Consider the following 8,664-nt stretch of genomic DNA (forward strand, 5'->3'; position numbering starts at 1 on the left):
TTCTTGCCTTTGCAGAACATTCTCAATGCTACTCTACATCTCGTATCTTGTGCATTGTGTCCCACTTTAAACACTCTTTCCCACATGCTGCTGAGAACTGGATCCTGTAACCTCTACCCTGGGCCCTGACAGAGGCTGTGTGGGTAGCCGACTCTAGCGGAAGACAGGAAGGCGTTTACAGCATAGCACAGCACAGGACACATCCTAAAAATGCTCTAACTCCAGCTCATCTAGGCCATGCTTTTCATTTTTTTGACCCGAAATTTCATCTTTTCTACCCAAAGAGCCTCTCAAAGCATTGGGCTTAAAAAAAAAAAAAAAAAAGCTCAGTTATCTTCTTAGGAAATAGGAAATGTTGCGTCAGCTCATAAACTAACATTTTTTCTCTAATACATAAATATTTCAATAACTACATGTATTGAGCCCTTATTATATGTTATTCATTGTGCTAAATGCTTTTTATGAATTTCACTTAATCCTCGAAACAATCTTATGATGTGGTCATTACTATTATCATATCTGTGAGACAGATGAGAAAATTTAGACTCCTAGAGGCTCAAGGTCAATCAACTAATAAGTGGTAAAGGGAAGATCTGAACACATAGACCACTGAGCACAAGCATGTGCAGGAGACGCTCTATCCTCTGTAGGATCTTTCCATCCCCGCGAAGATCTTCTGCACCCCTCCCACACATCACATTGTGGCACTTAGAGAAATAGGCAATGTGTTAACTGGGGCATTCTGCTATTTCTGACTTTCTCCCAGGGTTATAGACTCCCGTGCACTTGAAAGGAAGAGGGCTGGCCAGTCTCATGCCCATGCAGAGCAGTATCAGTGCATGTGGCCAGGACACTGGGCAACTTTGTAGCATTCCCTATAGATTACTCACCTCCATCCACAGCCTCCTTTCCCCATCACGAGCTCCTTCAGGAATGGGGCTGGACATTTAGGTAGGGCTCTGCTGATTTGACCTTGTGTGGCCTGGGGCTATCAGATGTCTTCTGCTCAAGGCAACATATAGGGACAAAGATCTGGTCAGATGACCCACCCTCTTCATCCTCTGATTAGGGTGACACTCCTGTGTCTCTACTTGCTAGGTGGCTCCTTTTGGAATACCTTCTTCCCATCCTATATCCCTTTAGTGCTTCTATAGCAAGTACACCTTGAACAGTGGAATTCTCCATTGCCCCCTGTTGGGAAGTAGTTTGTGAGGACACTTGGTGTTATCAGCATTAGCTTAGTCCTAAGGTCTCATGGTTTCCATAGATTTCCACCATCTTGCCCAAGAACCCCATCTATACAAGAGAAGTGAACATGCTACAGAAACATGTCTTACTAGATCCTATCTGTTCTGAGTCTGGGGGTTCTCTCTGCTCTTTCCTCTCCCTATCAAGTCAGACTTTAACTACTAAATCATTCAAGATTGGTGCTCACAGCATAGGGATTTAGAATCCAGCTTCTAGTGTTCAAGATTCTGCATTCAAATCTCACCTTGACCAATTGCCAGCTGTGAGACTTTGAACGGAATTAAAGTTACTTAGAGAGCTAAGTAAGGCTGTTTTCTTATCTGTATTCAGAGATATTGATGACATTAAATGGTTAGGGTTGTCGTGGGAATGAAATGAGGTAATGCACGTAAATACAGCAGCTGCATGGCACACAAGTTCTCAACAAATGTTAACTGTGATTATGAATACATCCCTCTAGAAAATGGCTATTCTCCATTAACATCGTCAAAGTGACAGGCACTTTTTTTTTTTTTTGAGGAAGATTAGCCCTGAGCCAACTACTGCCAATCCTCCTCCACTCCATACGTGAGACACTTACCACAGCATAGCTTTTGCCAAGTGGTGCCATGTCTGCACCCAGGACCGAAGCGGCAAACCCCGGGCCACCGAGAATCGGAATGTGTGAACTTAACCACTGCACCACTGGGCCAGGCCCTGTGGTGGGCATTTTTAATTCACCATGTTGCAGAGTATTGTTTTAGAAGTATTCTCCTTTCAAGGCTCAGCAGAAACTTTTCTGGTTTTGTTGGCCCTACATCCAGTCTTTGAGGAGGTCAGTTCCATAACTTTGTGGAACACTAAGTCCTGATTGCTTCCTGACCTCCCTTGGCACTCAGTAATAGAAGACGGCTCCCCTGGCAGTTACAGTTAACCTGCTTCCCTCCACCTTCTACTCTCCCATGCAAACCACAGAACAACGGCTGTGTGTGCCTGTAAAGACCTGATATTTTGCCCAGGAGTTCTCTAATTGTGGACAGGGCTTTATCAGATGTTTTCAACACCACAAGCATCTCCACCACCTTGATCAACTCCTCCCATGGAGTTCAAAGGCTGAAGTCACTGAGCCAGCCCTGAGGGCCTAGTGGTCAAAGTTCAGAGCGCTCCACTTTGGGGGCCTGGGTTTGGTTCCCGGGGAGGGAAACATACCACCCGTCTGTCAGTTGCCGTGCTCTGGCGGTGGCTCACAAAGAACTAGAACGACTTACAACTAATAGATACGACCACGCACTGGGGTTTTTGGGGGGAAAAAAGAGGTAGACTGGCAACAGATGTTAGCTCAGGGCAAATCTTTCCCTGCAAAAATAAAACCAAACCAAACCGAAAAATGGCTGAAGTAGCTGAAGACCCTACTGGCTCTGAGCTCAGTAGTTCTGAGGCACCGGCCTTTCTTTCTCCTTCTAAAGTCATTGTCAGTAAGAATTTGGTAGAGAGAGGCAGATAAGGGTCCAGTGAGTGCTTCCAGTCTTGCAGATTATCTGAGATTCCACAGGAGCATTTCCCCACAGATTAGCCTTCTCTCATTTGTTCCATGCACGTTTTCAAGTTTATTTTCCACAGCTTCTTTCCAACTTATTTTTGGAATAATTTCCCTAGCATTAACATATCTTTTATGTTGATGTAAATTAAAAATTAATCTATTCATCCCAGGTTTTAAATGCCAATTCAAATCTTAATAATTCTAAGGCCACAATCACCAAACCATTAGCAACTTTGTGGCTGGGGAAGCCCCCTTATTCAGGATTCTTTCACTCTGCTTATTATCTCTGCTTGAGGGATGTGCATCTGGAGTTATGTCCCAGCAATAGGGTCTGGCCACAGTTGAAACTTCTTCCCCTCAGGTGCTATCATCACACCTTCTGGGAATACTTATGATTTGGCGACCATGTGGGCTCTATCATGGGCTTTAAAAAAAAAATTCTACCAATCTGTTGCCTATTTAGGGTTATTAGTCTACCTAGAGATGCTTCCCAGGAATCTGGGGCTGGGGTGCACTTCCTTCTTATTTCTTCAGCTAATAAAAAAGAAAGAGGGAAGAAGGAAAGAAGTCGAACTCCTAGGTTATGGTGATTTAAAAAATATGCCCATAAATTCTTTGATGCCTCCTCCTTCAAAAATAAAGCCCAATTTTCCTCCCCTTGAGTGTGAACTGGACTTAGTGACTCAATTCTAACAAATAGAATGAAACAAAAGTGATAGTGTGTGACTTTGGAGACTAGATGTTTAAAAGATACTGTGGTTTCCATCTTGGTTTCTCTGTTTTTCGCTTTCTCTTGAATCGCTTTCTCTGGGGACACCAGCTGCCATACTGTGAGCTGCCCTTTGCAGATGCCCTTGTGATAAGGAGCTAAAGGAGGCCTCAGGCCAACAGCCAATGAGAAACTGAGGCCCTCAATCCAATAGCCCACAAGGAACTGAGGCCTGCCAACAGTCAAGTGGGTGAGCCTTCTTGGAATCAGTTTCTTCAGCTCCAGTCAAACCCTGAGATGATTGTGGCCTCAGTTGAGAGCTTGACAGAAACCTCATGAGAAACCTTGGGCCAGAACCACCCAACTAAATCATTCTCTGACCCTCAGAAACTGTGAGATATAAATAAATGTTTGTTGTTTTAAGCTGCTAAATTTTAGGGTAACTTATTATGCAGCACGCGATAACTTATACGTAACTAGTAACAGTTGCCAACATACCCAGATAGCATTGAATCTTAATTTGGATTCAAAGGAAGATAATCACTACATTTTAATCAAGTAATTTCATTTATAGAAATCTGTTCCAGGAACTGTTGCCTACATAATTACAAATTTATATGCAAAGTTATTAGGGATTATTACCTTACATAAAAATGTTCAGCAATAAGGAATTGCTAAATAAATTAGGGTCTGTCAATTTAAAGTAATTTTAAACAATTTTAACAATAAGTTTAAAGACTTTGTAATGATACAAACAACAAAAACAACAAAAGAATATAAAATTGTGTATATACTGTATTTACAACTCTAAATATCTATATATTAAAAAACTGGTGAGAAGGTCTTAGCTTAGCTCCAGAGATAGAAGTGAAGTCTTCAGGATCTGTGGGTGTCTAGCAACCATTGCCATTGCAAGTGGCAGCCAGGACTTTCCTTTTCATGAGCACGTGTAAGATATTCCTTGAGAACTTACAGAAATCCTAAAAGAAAGGCGATTTTATGCAGAACTGGCATTCTTGCTTCACCAGAGACTGACTGCTCACCTGATTCAGATATTGGTGTGGCTTCATTCCTACCCACTTTCTGGTGAGATTCATCAACATTAAAGAATTATAATAAACACTGCAATTCACCAATCTTGTATTATGGGCCAATTCTAGGCTAAGCCCTTTACACTATCTCCATTAATTCCAGTGTAAAAATGATCCCACCTAATCCAGAACTGAGATTTAGACATGGCCGTCAGATGGTGTTACATGATACCCCTGCCATAGTTTTTACTCATGGTAAACTAATCTAGATAGTAACAGAAGGAAGCATTCTGGAAAAAGGACTCAACTTGTGTCTGTGGTGGGGATTTAGTTACATACACAGGCCTGGGGGACTGCGGAGTCCTACAAGGAGTCGACTCACAAAGGGGATAGTAGGACCCCTGAAACAAAATCCACCAGAAGGAAAGAATTGGTCTGGAATGAAGACCTTGGATTCTGCAACAGTTCCTGTGAAACATGACCTTATGTGGTGAAGACTTTGCAGTTGTGATTAAATTAAGGATCTAGAGATGAGGAGGTTATCAAGGATTATCCAAGTGGGCCCAAAATTCAACCACAAGTGTTCTTATTAGAAGGAGGCAAAGAAGAGACTACAAACAGGAGAAGGCAATGTGACCACAGAGGCAGAGATGGGAGTGAAGCAGCCACAAGCCAAAGAATGCCAGTTGCCATGAGAATTTAGAAGAAGCAAGGAATGAATTCTCCCCTAGAGTCTCCAGAGGAAGTGTGGTCCTTCTGGCTCCCTCATTTTATCCCAGTGACATTGATGTTGGACATCTGGCCTCCAGAACTGTGAGAGAATAAGTTTCTGTTGTTTTAAGCCATGAAATTAGTGGTAATTTGTTATAGCATTCATAGAAAAATAATACACTAGTATCTTGTTGAGAGTTTTTATGTCTATATTCATAGGAGCTGTTGGTCTGTAGTTTTCTTGAATTATCTTCGTCTGGTTTGAGTGGGAGAGTAACACTGGCTACGTAAACCCGCATACCTGAACATGAGCACATAAAGTTCCTCTTCTCTTCCGTTTCTAGCCAAAGCCAGCCCTGCCACCTAGAACTAGATCACCACCCTCGCCCAACACCTACTCAAAGAAATTGCTTCAGCAATTCTTCCCTCCTCCTTCCGCATCGTTAATTTTTCCCTCTCTACTTTCTCTTATCACTGCACAAAGATGTTATTATTTCCCACCCCTTCCCACGTGTACAAGACAGAATTCCTAATTCTGCCTCCAAAACTGGTCCTTTCATAGTCTTTTCTGTCTCAGTTAATAGCAGCTCCTGCCTACTAGTGGTCAAGCCAAAGATCCTGCTGTCACTCTTTTCTCCCTCTTTCTCTCACACCCCTCATCTTGTCTGTTAGCAAATCCTATTGGCTCTACTTTTAAGATATATTGAGAAATTGAGCACATTTCATTACCTTCAATGCATTTCCAGTGCCCAGAAAAGTACCTGATACATGATAGTCATGTAATAACGATTTGCTGACAGAATGAATGAAGTGAATTATGGCATATCCCTGCACTTCATAACCTCCGTGACAAAGCTTGGCCCATAACACCTTTATGTGCTGTAATATGGCCCACGTGTTCCTCTCTATTACCATCTTTTCCAGTAATCAACAAGTATCATATGCTCCAAGTATAGTGACCTACTTCAAGTTTCCCAATTTATCAAGCTGTTTCATTCCTCTATGCCTTATTGCAATGCTGTTCCCTCAGCCTAGAACGTTCTTACACTTTAGCAGTATTTCAAGAGTTAACTCAGCCAACAAAAATCTCATTCTAGCCTAAATACCTCCCCATTGTGTTTGCCTACCTTAGCACACACACTTCTATCACAGCAGAAACCACACTCTACTGAAGTTTGCCTGTCTCCCCATCAGAACTATAAGCTCCATCTTTTGGTCATCTCGCATTGATATTGCTAAAGGGTAGCACAGGGCCTGGCTTGTGGAATGCAATGAATATGATCAAATCAATGAATGAAAGAACTCTGCTGTGTATCGAGTTTGTTCATATATAGAATCATGAAACAGGAGGTAATATAAAGATAAATTCTTCCACTATAAATACCAATGAATTGTTCTTTGACAATAATACTTCACATTCATCTTTAGAGGAAGGATGAGTCCGAATATTTGCTTTGAGAGTGGTTTATTTTTATTCCTCCAAAGTAATTCAAAGACAAGTTAACATTTCCTCTTCCTAGCACAGCCATTGTCTTTTTTTTGTTGTTTTTTGTATTTTGTTTTTGTTTTTTTTAAAGATTGACACCTGAACTAACAACTGTTGCCAATCTTCTTCTCTTTTTTCTGCTTTTTCTTCCCCAAATCCCCCCAGTACATAGTTGTATATTTTAATTGTGGGTTGCTGTAGTTGTGGCACGTGGAACGTCGCCTCAACGTGGCCTGACGAGCGGTGCCGTGTGCGCGCCCAGGACCCGAACCTGTGTAACCCTAGGATGCTGAAGCGGAGTGCAGGAACTTAACCACTCGACCACAGGGCCGGCCCCTCTTTCTTTGTTTTAATTTTATTTTATCGCGATAAGAATCCTTACCATGAGATTTACTGTCTTAAACAAATTTTTAGTGTACATTATCGTTGACTATAGGTACAATGTTGTACAACAGACCTCTTGAGTTTATTCATCTTGCTTAACTGCAACTTTATGCCCACTGATTAGACAGAAGAAAAAATATATAAAGTGAGTATACAGTAATTTCATTGAAAAAAATATTTATCGAACTTCCATGTGCCATATATTGAACTAGATGAACTCCTTCCGCTTTTACTACCATCCCATCTGTCTGTCTGTCTCTCTCTTTCTCAAGATTGAGACCAGCAAGTTGTCAGGTCTAACCAAAATTGCACTGTAACAATACAAAGAATGCAAAATGCTTTACTATCAAAAGATTGCAACTATATACAAAAGTGTATGTGGGCAGAGACTGGAAAAGTGATATGAAATTCGGTTTCCTGACATTTACTGAGCACATACTGTGACCCACACATTGTTCTGGATACAATTACAAAGAAGGAACAGTCCCTTTCCTGGAGGAGTCCACAGACTCATGTCATTTACGCAAATCACTGTAATCTCCTTTGATAAGTAACAGTGGTGCCACTTGCTCTGTCCCCAGCTTGGAGGACACCAGGGTGCCACAGGAGTCAAACGACTCAGGTGTGGGTGGCAAGCTAGGGTTTATGGCCCTCTAGGGAAATACTGTGGAGAATGGCAACTGTGTTATTAGTGGGAACCAAGATTGTTATCGGGGTGGAGAGGAGAAAGGGGTTTTGGTGTGTAAGAAGCAGTAGATGTCCTCCTCACACGGGTACCAAAAAGTCAGTGCTGGTGTCTGAAGCACAATAAATGCAAAGGTCCTATTCAAAGAGCCAGTACGTGGGGGCAAACTGACCACTCGGCTGTAGTGCTGGGAAGGTTCTTGGTGCCTGGCCCCCTTCCAGGCACTGCACTGATGTCTCTTTACAGCCGTCCTTCTCCGTGTCCGAGAGTGCAGCCACCTCCTCCCAGAACCAGCCCCAGAAAGAGATGGGCCATCCGCTACTTCACAGGGAGAGAGAGGTGAAGTTTCCAGGGTCTGTCCTAGGACTTCAAAACACCAAAAGCTTATTCTGTCCCCTTCAGAAAGAGCCAAGACCTGAGAAGCATAAAGGCCTTTTTACCCTCCTTGAGAAGGGAAAACAACCACTACCTTCTGTTACTTCTGGATGTTTTAGCCTCCCCCTAGGACAGACAAGGAGACTCTTTACTTGCAGATACAGGCTTGCAAAAGTGGCAAAAGACAAAATGTGTGTTAAGTAGGAGACACCCTCTAAAAATCTATTTAAAAAAGGGGTGTGTGTGTGCACATGCCTTTGAAATGTCTGGCTGGATCAAGAAGTTTCAGTGATGCCATCAGGGCTCTTTCTCTCTTCTCCCCACTTGTCTTGAACCCACTTTCTTCAGTATGAACATGAGTGTCTCAGCCTATTTCAGAACAGCAAATCTCCCCACACCCCTTCCCTCAGCCCACCCTGAGGATTCAGGATTACAGGGCCCTTAGCACCCAAAAATGCAGCAGGAGAAAAATCCTTTCTTTCCCAGAGTCTCTGGAAAGGACTCCAATGGGCTCTG

Source organism: Equus asinus, chromosome 22 (genome assembly GCF_041296235.1).
Source record: "Equus asinus isolate D_3611 breed Donkey chromosome 22, EquAss-T2T_v2, whole genome shotgun sequence".
Taxonomy (NCBI): domain Eukaryota; kingdom Metazoa; phylum Chordata; class Mammalia; order Perissodactyla; family Equidae; genus Equus; species Equus asinus.